We start from the raw sequence: 11,137 nt of genomic DNA on the forward strand, positions 1-11,137 counted from the left end.
TTCTTTGGGTAAATTATATCTTAATATTTTATTTTTTTGTGGGGCTATTATGAATGGAGTTGCTTTCCTTATTGCATCCACGCTTTTCTCTTTGTTGGCATATACAAAAGCCATTTATTTTTGAGGGTTAATTTTTACCCTGCTACTTTTCCAAAATTTTGAATCAACATGAGTGATTTGGGAGTGGAGTCTGTGGGATTCTTTTGCTGTTGTTGTTGTTGTTGAAAACTTTTGCTATTTAATTGTATTTGTTTCTATGTACTTTTTGATTGTGAAAATACTGTACAGAGGGGTTACAATTACATGAGCAAGATAATGAGTACATTTCTTATCAAACATTGTAGCCTCCTCCTTTGTTTCCATTCCCATCGCTGTTTGCATCTTTTCTAATTGCTGTAGCTAGGCATGCTAATACTAGATTGAAGAGAAGTGGAGAGAGTGGACATCCTTGTCTTGTTCCTGAGTTAAGAGGAAAGGGCTTTCGTTTTTTACCATTAATTATAATGCTGGCTGTAAGTTTGTCCTATACAGACTTTATTGTATTGAGGAATGTTCCATGATTCCTAATTTTTCCAGAACCTTCGTCATAAATGGGTGTTGGATCTTGTCAAATCCTTTTTCTGCATTTATTGAGATAACCATGTGGTTCATATCCATCCTTGCTCTTGTTGATATGATGAATTATATTAAATGATTTGCGTGTATTGAACCAGCTTTGCATCCCTGAAATGAATTCTGTTTTATCGTGGTGTGTGATATTTTGGATGAATTGTTGAACTCGATTGGCTAAATTTTCTTGTTTTTGGATCCTGTCGTGGTATCTGAACTCTGGTCCTGGGCGCTGTCCCTCAGCTCTTCAGCTCAAGGCTAGCGCTCTACCACTTGAGACATAGCGCCACTTCTGGCTTATTTCTTTTTGCTTATGTGGTGCTGGGGAATCCAACCCAGGGCCTCAGGCATGCAAGGCAAGCGCTCTACCCCTGAGCCATCTTCTCAGCCCCCTCAACTGGCCAAAATTTTGTTGAGAAATTTTACATCGATTTTCATAAAACAAATGGGTCTGTAGCTCTCTTTCTTTGATGAGTCCTTGCCTGGTTTTGGGATGAGGATTATGATGGCTTCATAGAATGAGTTTGGTAGCGAACATTCTCTTTCAATTTCCTTGAAGTGTTGGAGGAGTATTGATGTGAGCTCTGCTTTGAAGGCCTTGTAGAATTCTGCTGTAAAACCATCTGTTCCTGGGCTTTTCATAGATGGGAGTTCCCGTATTGTCGTTTCTATTTCTATGCTTGATATGGGCCTGTTAATATGGTTTAACTCATCTTGGTTTAGTTCCTGCATGTTGATATTTGCTAGGAAAAGGTCCATTTCTGCCAAGTTCTCAACCTTATTTGCATAAAGATTTGAGAAGTATTCCCTTATAATGTTCGGAATCTTGGTTGTTTCTGTAGTGATGTTTCCATTCTTATTTCTTATTTATAAGATTCATAAGATTTGCTACGGGTCTATAAATTTTGTTAATATTTTTGAAGAATCAACTCTTTGTTTTGTTGATTTTATATGATTTTTGGATTCTAAGTCATTTAATTCTGGTTTAATTTTAATTATTTCTTTCCATCTACTGGATTGGGGTTTTCCTGCTGCTCTTTTTCATGGAGGTTCAGATGTCTCATTAAATTGTTGGTTTCCGATCTCTCCAACTTGCCTCTGAGAACTGCCTTTTCTGTGTCCCAGAGGAGATGGTAATTTGTGTGTTCGTTTGTGTTTAATATCATGAAAATTTAATTTCCTTTCTAATTTAATCCATGACTCACTGGGGATTCAGCAGTGTGTTGTTCAGCTTCCATGTTTAACAGGACTTTCTTTGTTGGCTTTTGGTTGAATTCTAATTTTATTCCCTTGTGGTCTGAGAGAATGCAAGGTATTACTTCAATGTTTCTTAATTTGGACGTTTGCTTTGTGACCTAAAATGTGGTCTATTTTTGAAAATGTTCCAAGTGCTGCAGAGAAAAACATATGTTCTAATACTGCTGGGTGAAATATTTGGTAGATGTCTGTTAAATCTTGTTGATCTATGGAGTTGTTTAAATCTGTGGTTTCTCTGTTGAGTTTTTGCCGAGTTGATCTATCTAGTGGGGATTGAGGTATTTTAAAGTCCCCAACAATTAATGTGTTTGGATCTCTGTGAGATTTGAAGGAAAGTAGTATTTCTTGGATAAATTTGGGTGCTCCATTGTTTGATTAATAGAGATTTAGAATTGTAATATCCTCCTGAATGAGAGATCCCTGAATTAGTAGGTACCCAGCTTCTTTACCTCTTCTCACTAATTTTAATTTGATCTCTATTTTATCTGATATTAGGATTGTAACTCTTGCCATTTTATGGGGGTCATTTGCTTGGTACATTTTGTTCCATCCTTTCACTTTCAAAATGTGTTTGTTTTTATGGGCAAGGTGTGACTTCTGAAGGCAACAGATACAAGGCTTTTGTTTTTTAATCCAACTAGACAGTCTATGTCGCTTAATTGGAGAGTTAAGTCCGTTAATGTTGAGAGATAGGACTGAGAGGTATTCGGGAGTTCCTGCCATTTTATCCCTCTTCTTGGGAGCTATGATAACTGGGTTCTTCCTATGGTTCTTGGATTCTCCGATTGGGTGTGGTTTCTTGGCCTTTTTTGTGGTCTTGTTGGTTTTCTATGTGTAGGGCATCTTTAAGTATCTTTTGTAGGGCTGGTTTGGTGCAGATATATTGTTTCAGTTTTTCCTTACTATGGAAGATTTTTATTTGACCTTCGGTTATGAAGGAGACTTTAGCTGGGTACAGTATTCTTGGTTGATAGTTGTTTGTCTTTAGGACATGGCATACGTCATTCCAGGCTTTTCTTGCTTTGATTGTCTCTGCTGAGAAATCTGAAGTGATTCTAATTGGTTTCCATTTATAGGTGATTGGTCTTTTCTCTTTGACAGCTTTAAGGATCTTTTCCTTGGTCTGAATTGATCCTGTGAAGTTTATAATGTGACGGTTGAATGTCCTGTTCTGGTCTGGTCTATTTGGAGTTCTAAAAGCCTCTTGTATTTGAATAGGCCTATCTTTTTGCATGCTTGGGAAGTTCTCTATTAGGATCCTGTCAAAAACTATAAAACATAAATGTAAAAATTCATGATATTGGATCAGTAAAGGTTTCTAAAAAGTTGACATGGAAAGCATTAGTGGCTAAAGTAAAGCAAGAATAAACTGGTTAATATCAGCTGATAACCTTTCATAATTCTATTAAAGAAGTGAAAACATATCCAACAGATAGAGGGCACATATTCCTTAATGCTACAGTGTTAATTCTACAATGATCCTGAGTCTTAAGTACTTTTATATCTTCGAATTTTATATAAATTTTTTCCCAAACAGGATATTTCTTTAAAGAATATATGTAAATTAATAGTCAATAGAAGGAGCATATGAATTAAGCTCCTCTGTAGTATGTAAAAAAATAAAAATAAAACTCATTAGTATGACCATAATATAAAAAAATGACACAAAATATAGTAATGCATTTGTGGATAAATTTATATACTCCACATAGCAGAATGATTTGCATAATACTGCAATCATTTTAGCAATTAAGTTTTCAAGTCTTCAAGAGCTCAAAGAGAATTGTATAGGATCTACATTACACTTCTATGTATGTATTAAAGAGAAGTATAAAACTTGTTTGAACAGGGTATGTGGTTCATTGACTGCACTTGAATAGTATGTTTGAGACCCTGGAAATAATCCCCAAAAACAAATTTTGAAAACTCACCCTATAGAAGATGTATGCTGGACAAATTCCTGTAACTGAATTTTATATCTATTTTAATGTCTGTTCTAAAATTTATAACAATTCTATTTGAACAAATGCAAGTTTGTGAAAATTAGGCTTGGAAAATCTATGATTGTTCAATTCACTTCCAAAGCACTAAAATGTATACAATAAAAGGAGATAATACATTACATGTGAATTTCATGTCAGCAAAAAAAAAAAAAAAAAAAACTCTTGTTAAAAATACTTCACAGGGCTGGGAAGGTGGCTCAGTGGTAGAGCGCTTGCCTTGCATGCCTGAGGCCCTGGGTTCGATTCCTCAGCACCACATAAGCAAAAAGAAAAAAACCCGGAAGTGGCGCTGTGGCTCAAGTGGTAGAGTGCTAGCCTTGAGCTGAAGAGCTGAAGGACAGCACCCAGGCCCAGAGTTCAGGCACCACGACCGGACCAAAAAAAAAAAAAAAAAAAAATACTTCACAAAAATCGCAGAATACCTAAAAAGATGTTTTTGGTGTTGTCTAAAAATTCTTTGTAAACTACAACTTTTAAAACAAAGATATAATTTGTTTACTTTGAAATTTTTTGGTCTGTTTTCCTGAGTTTATGCAAAGATAACTCAATCCAAAAGTGTATGTGATAGCTGGAATATCTAGGAATTGTGCATCACTTATAAGTAATTGATAGCCTTTTCTGGTAGAAACTTTTAGCAAATGACAGAACCTAAATCTATGCATTTGCATTTTATGAAAGCCATATGTTACTTGCTGAATCCAATTGCTTTTCTCTATTTTGCTAGGACAGAAATTATTCTCAAGATAAGAGCCAATCGCAGTGAAAAGACATAATCATTTTTATTTGTTAAAATAACACACAAAATAAAACAATTCCACTTAAGCGACTCCTGAATGCCAATATCCACTGAATTTTTGGAATTTAAATTTCTACCAACATATGAAAACTAGAACAAGAAAACAAATATAGTCTTAGAGCAAACCAGCCTTGCAATATTTTTCTTAATGGTTTTGAAATTACAAAAGAATTGATACCATTAAGAAAATGATCCTTTCCTATAGAAATCATTTAAAAATGTTTATCACTTATTATAATTCAAATACCAAACAAGAGTAATTTTATATAATCAGTACAAATATCGTTTTATTACTATCGTAAAATAGAATAAAAGACCAGTCCCAATATATTATCATTAGTCTTAATTCCTAATCATTACATAAATATCTTAAACAAAATCTAAATACTCATTTCTTTAACATAGATATAAATAGTGTATACTTTTCATTAGATTTTTCCAGAGACATGTATTCATGTTTCTAAGAAATGTTCACAGCAGTTAAAAGATGCTTTTGTGAAATTAATGTGATATATTTTGTTGTTGTTGTTGTTTGTTGTTGTTGTTTGCAAGGCCTGGGCATTATCCCTAAGCCTTTTTATGCTCAAAGCCAACACTCTACAACTTGAGACACAGAGCTATTTCCTGTGTTTAGTAGTTAATTGGAGATAAGAATATAACAAGTACTTTTCTGTCTGGTCTAGTTTTGAGCAGAATTCTAAGATCTCATTACCAAGAATAGCTTGAATTATAGGCGTGAGTCACTGGCACTTGGTTTGATGTATTTTTTAATTTTACTTATGTTTTAATATTTTTGTTTCTCTATAATGTACATCATTCTACACATAAATTTAGATATATGTATATATTTCTGATGACAAATAATCTCTAAAAAGATATGTCTTTATACACATTATATATATATATGTGTGTGCATATATATATATATATATATTTCTGAAGACAGACTCCTTCTAAAACTTTTATGCTACTATTGTTTTACCTTTTTCATTTCAAAGATAGACAGTCTATTGTATAGTAAGGAAAACCCTCAATATTATATTTTATGCCATATTTCAGATTGGGAAGCTTTGTCTGTGTGAATAAGTTCATTTCTTTTGTTTCTGCTTTCCTATTCATAATTCTGTTTCTCATAGTATTGTTCTAAGGACTTTTTCTTTATCCCAATTTGGGGCTTGGACATAACTCATGTTCAGTTTGCTAACAGTAGTCATTTTACCATTTGAACCATGCCTCCAGCCCAGAAATTTTTGTAGTTAATTGGAGATATAACCTCATGAATTGTCCTACCAGCCTGAAAACCATTATCGCCCAAGTCTCATCTTTCTTAATCACTAGTATTATAGAGGTGAGTCATGGAGCCCAAGAGTCAATGACTTTTCAGGTCTTATAGATTCCACATGTTTACTAGTAATAGTAATAATAAAATACCACAGATTGGGTAGTGTTAACACTGTAAATACATTGCTTCTGTGTTGGTGGAACTAAAACTCCAAGATCAGAGTTGGCTTCTTCTAAGTCCTCTTTCCTTGGCATATTCAAGGCCTTCTGCTTCTCTTGGAGGAGACTTCAACTTAAATTCTACATTTGAGATTCTGTTTCCAAATGCAGTCACTTTCTAATGCAATGGGTTTTTGATCGTTAGTGTGATTTCAGTGGGACATTATCGAACACATAACATGTTACTTAATGGATAGGAGAAAATATCTAATAGGAAATTATTTGGTTTGGGCATGGAAGTTATGCTATATTTAAAAAATAGCAAAAGAGAGAAAGGTTTTATTAGAGCTTGTAAAATGAGGATGAACTCTTGACCTCAGACATGCCAAATTCTTACCCTGTCACACACTTAAATGCTTAGTGGTACTGGAAGATTTTACCCAAAAACCTATACTTGTGAAACAGCATCTCTACTACTGCCATACCAGCAGATTGTAATTTGATTGCTTATTTTGAGGTAGTATCACTATGCCTGGGCCTACTTGGACAGTGGTCCTCCTAACACAAGCAAAACACATTGTACCCAGCAAATGGTTAGCGTTTCTGAAACATTTTTTTTTGGCTGGGCTTGCCTGGAACTACAATTCTCTCATCTCTATTTTCTAAGTAGATAATATTGTAGGTTTTAGCCACTTTATCCAGCAAAATTATACAATTTCAAGATATCTTGATATTGCCTGTATTTGTGCTTAACATATATAGCTATCCTTAATTTTCTCCATCTTTTGTTTAGTACTCTGAGTGGAAATTTTGTATCCCCTCTGTACAGTGTGTTCACAAAAAAATTAATTAAAAAATTAAAAAAAACTCCTGTATATCAATTTTAAAATAAAAAATGCATGAACAAAGAAAAAAAAAAGAAAACATTGACTTTCTTGATATACATGGCTTTGTTTGTATGGAATCCCATCACAATCCAAAAAATCTCCCAAAAGTTTATGTCCAGAATCATGGAAAAGAAGGCTTCAGGTTGGAAAAAAAAAAAACACTGATCCTTAACTTATAATTGCACTATATTTATAGTGTTAGTCAATGCTTTCTAAAGTATGAGAAGAGAAGGAAGGCATAAATGTGAAAGATGTCAGGTCTCTGTAGAATTTCTGTAGTTGTCATTTCCTGTTATCTTTCTTCCTTAAAGCATGCTTTATTAAAACCCTCTGGGTGGATATTGGTTGGACTAATTGGTAACCTTCCCCGGGAAATGAAGCTGATGTTAGACTGCCGATGATTTGGTAAATAAAAGAATGATGAGAATGAGCACAGATATTGTCACAAAATAAGCCGACAAAGTTCAATTGCTGAACAGCAAACAAAGCAGCTTCAAGTCCGATGATCCACATTGGGACATATATTGATAGATACATATGTATACATATACACACATACGTGAAAAAGTAAATATCCAGTAGAAGATAGAGAAACTTGGTGTGACAAGTACTAAACTATATCAAACTGGTTGCAGTAAAGGTACAGTAAAACGTCAATAGTTTAGCATAGATTTTGCATAGATTTGTAAAGGATGAAAATTTTTCCTTCATTTTATACTTTACAAATGTCCTTAGTATGTATTAAGTTTTTTTATATTGTAGTTGCAGCATCTATACAATGCTGAGAATTGGGATTACATAAAGTATGCAACATGAATAGGCCAGCCTGAATAGATAAATTCATTAGATTCTTATTTCCATTTAACTACCAGGAGAAATGGAGTTCAGTTCAGATTTTATGTAGAGCACTGGCCTTGAACACAAAAGCACCATTCACGCCGTGAGTTTAAGCCCTAGGATCTACAGAAACAAAAACACTAAATACAACTTGGAGTTAGATATTTTATAATGAAGCATTTTTATATGCTCTACCTTGTTAGAAAGACTAGATTTCTGTGTTAACTTTATAACCTACCATAATAAGTGATATTGTCCATTTAGTAAGCAGAAAGGCTTACACTGATTTATAAGTTTGAAGGTTTCAGTGTATGTTCAGTTGGTTTTATTGCTTTGGTGGCCTGTGGCAAGACAATGTCAAGGTGGGGAGTATGTCAAAAAGAAATGTTTTTGACCTAGAATGATTAACAGATAAAAGAACAAAGTAGATGAGAGTCCATGTTCTCATAGGTTTCACTCTGAAGAACTTAATCTCCAAAAGAACTATTCAGGTATTCTCCACAGTCTGGGAGGAAATGTAAAGTCAATTTTGTTTAACATATAGGTCTTTCTGGGGCATTCTAAATTTAAATGGCAACACCTTCACCAATGATAATGACTTGTCCAGGGGTGGAAGCAACTAGATATTGCTATAAATTCTAATCAGATATCAGCAGACTAAATATTTTATGGAATTCCTATTAAAACTTTTTCTTGCAGGCTGACTGGGTCTTCATACTACACATGTGTATATCTGTGTGTATGTGTGTGTGTATTTGAATAAACTAATATAGCAATGTAACAGATAAAATTATTAGTATGGCCTTTTTCTTCTCATACCATGAAAGCCTGCCACAAATCCAATCAAATCCCATTCAAGATTCAAACATTAATGCTGTCCCAAAAGTTCTGTACACAAACCCATGTACATACACTTCATTTAAGATGGCAATGGTATATGAAAATTTTAAGTCTTCCAATTACGTTGTCACCAAGGAAACAACGTACAATATTTCCTTTAAAAATATCTAGATTGTAGAACACTTTAGCCAGAAAATTGAAGCACTATACATTACAGGATTTAATTTAAATATTTAGTCACTGAAATGGATATTCAATATCCACAACTTAGAGCTCTTTTAAAACACATAATTGCAAACCTCATCTATTACCATCTTCCGTGAAGACAGTCCTTGCTGAAAACGAACCAAATGTGGTAAACCAATTAAAATGTACGCCATTGTTAAATGCTATTGTTTTAAAGCATGGAAGTGACAGAGCAATTAATGCCAGTGAACAGCCGGTTCTAAGAAGTATGAAAAGTGATTATTTTGTACTCTAGGTGGAAAATTCCACAGATGTTTCAGATTGTGCTTCGTTCTAGGCATTTGTGAGATACATTTTGGAAAGCACAATGAATGAAAACATATTGTTTTATAAAGATTTGCTGGCTGAGAAACCAGGGAAAGAAAACTTATTGAAGTGTTTCAAATGAGAATACAGACAATAGGGTGGGTAAGATGTGATATTCAGCTTTAAATACAGATTGAAGCAAACCAAAGAATGGGATTTTTTTCCCGTAACAAATGCTTTCTCGGTATATTGAGCTATACACTATAATGAAAAGTCAGGAAAAAACACTGACGCCTGTTGAATTTCTTTCTTAAGAGAATCTTAAATGACAAAGATGAAGAAATTTAAGTATGTTAATAAAACATTATCAAGTATTTAATTTTTGATTAAAAGTTAAAACAAACTGACAATTAGTCCATTAAGATTTATGTTTCCTGTCATATTTTGTTTTCTCTTTGTTCCTCTTTTTTGGGTGGTGATTTTTTTTTCAGAAATGCATCCTAGTCTTAATCATTACCCACAAAATTTATGCTGTCATAGAATCAGAGAGTTTTATTTATTAAATTAAGACTAGAATAGGCTCGGGAAGGGAGGTGAAGGGTAAACAAAGGAGGAGGCTGCAATGCTTGGTAAGAAATGTATGCATTATCCTGCCCATGTAATTGTAGCCCCTCTGTACAGTATGTTCTCAAATAAAATAAAATAAAATTTAAAAAAAAGACTAGAATAGGCTCATTTTATGTTAACCCAAAATATTAACACCAAAATAATTTTTCACTAAAAAAATTCATAAAAAATTATGAGGACTTGGTGGAAGATGGAGGAGGAGAAGCTGGAGGGTAAATAAGCTCTTGCACAGAAAGTAGTTTTAGTGTTGAGTGAACAGTCGTAGGCCAGAGTCACACCAAGTGTGCCATCACAGTACAGAGAGTTTGGCCAGAGAGGAAAAATCCAGGCAAGATGACAGATCTGAGCACTTGCCAGTAGCCACAGCTATGGTGGCAGTAGGGACAGGTCCAGTGGCTGTAGCCGCCATACCTACAGAAAGAGTCCACGACAAAGGCCCCAGACGTGGCCTGTGAGCAGATTCTACTCACCAGCAAGAACTGACAAGGAGCAGATCTCTTCATCCTGCAGATCACAGACCAGAGACGACCCAGGAACCAACACTCTGGCATGAGCAGAATCCTGACATCCTCACTCCTTCTCAGGGGGCAGAGAAGAGAAGGCCATCCTTTCCCCACCACCAGAGATCTCCATCTAGGACTCTTACCTATGTAAGGCTGAGCAGCTAGCTCCAACTCATTCCTTGGAAGAAAACAAAGGAGTCATTTGGCAAGTCACAGGAAGTAGACATGACCTGCCAGGCTCAGCTCCACCCAGGGGAATGTCACCCCACCCAGCCAGTGGTAGCTCTGTCCTTGGAGGAGTGATTTCCTTCACAGGGCAAACAGAGCCAGAAGCTGCCCCTCCCTACAACAGTCTAGACAAACATTTGAAACTCAGGAAACATAAATCCTGAGAATGGGCTTCCCGAGTGTTTCAGGAGTTGCCCCTCAGGGAAAAGCTACTGTTTCTGAAAGGCCTCAACTACCCAGAACCTAGCCTCATCACAGCATCTCCACACTGGAGGAAACAGCCATCTCCCTCATTTGTGATACTCAAAGCAGATCTCCTTCCCATTGAAGTAGCCTGGGAGGAGGATCACAAAATCCTGAGTAAAGCAGAGCATTTTTCTGCCTGCCCCAAAAAATTGACTTAAGAAACCAATCAAGCAAAACGAAAACTAAACACCACAAGCACACCAGACTCCACCAAGAGACTGGTTATGGACACAGGGGAAATACAGGATCTTCCCATTCCCTCCCACCAAAAGAACCCAAAAATCAAATTAAAGAACTCTTTTTTTTATCTTTTTTTTTTCAATTTTAATTTTTTAAAAAGTGTTTGATGTTAATTTTTTCTCATAATTTTTA

Source organism: Dipodomys merriami, unplaced genomic scaffold, assembly GCF_024711535.1.
Source record: "Dipodomys merriami isolate MVZ:Mamm:240054 unplaced genomic scaffold, mDipMer1.0.p SCAF_23, whole genome shotgun sequence".
Taxonomy (NCBI): Eukaryota; Metazoa; Chordata; class Mammalia; order Rodentia; family Heteromyidae; genus Dipodomys; species Dipodomys merriami.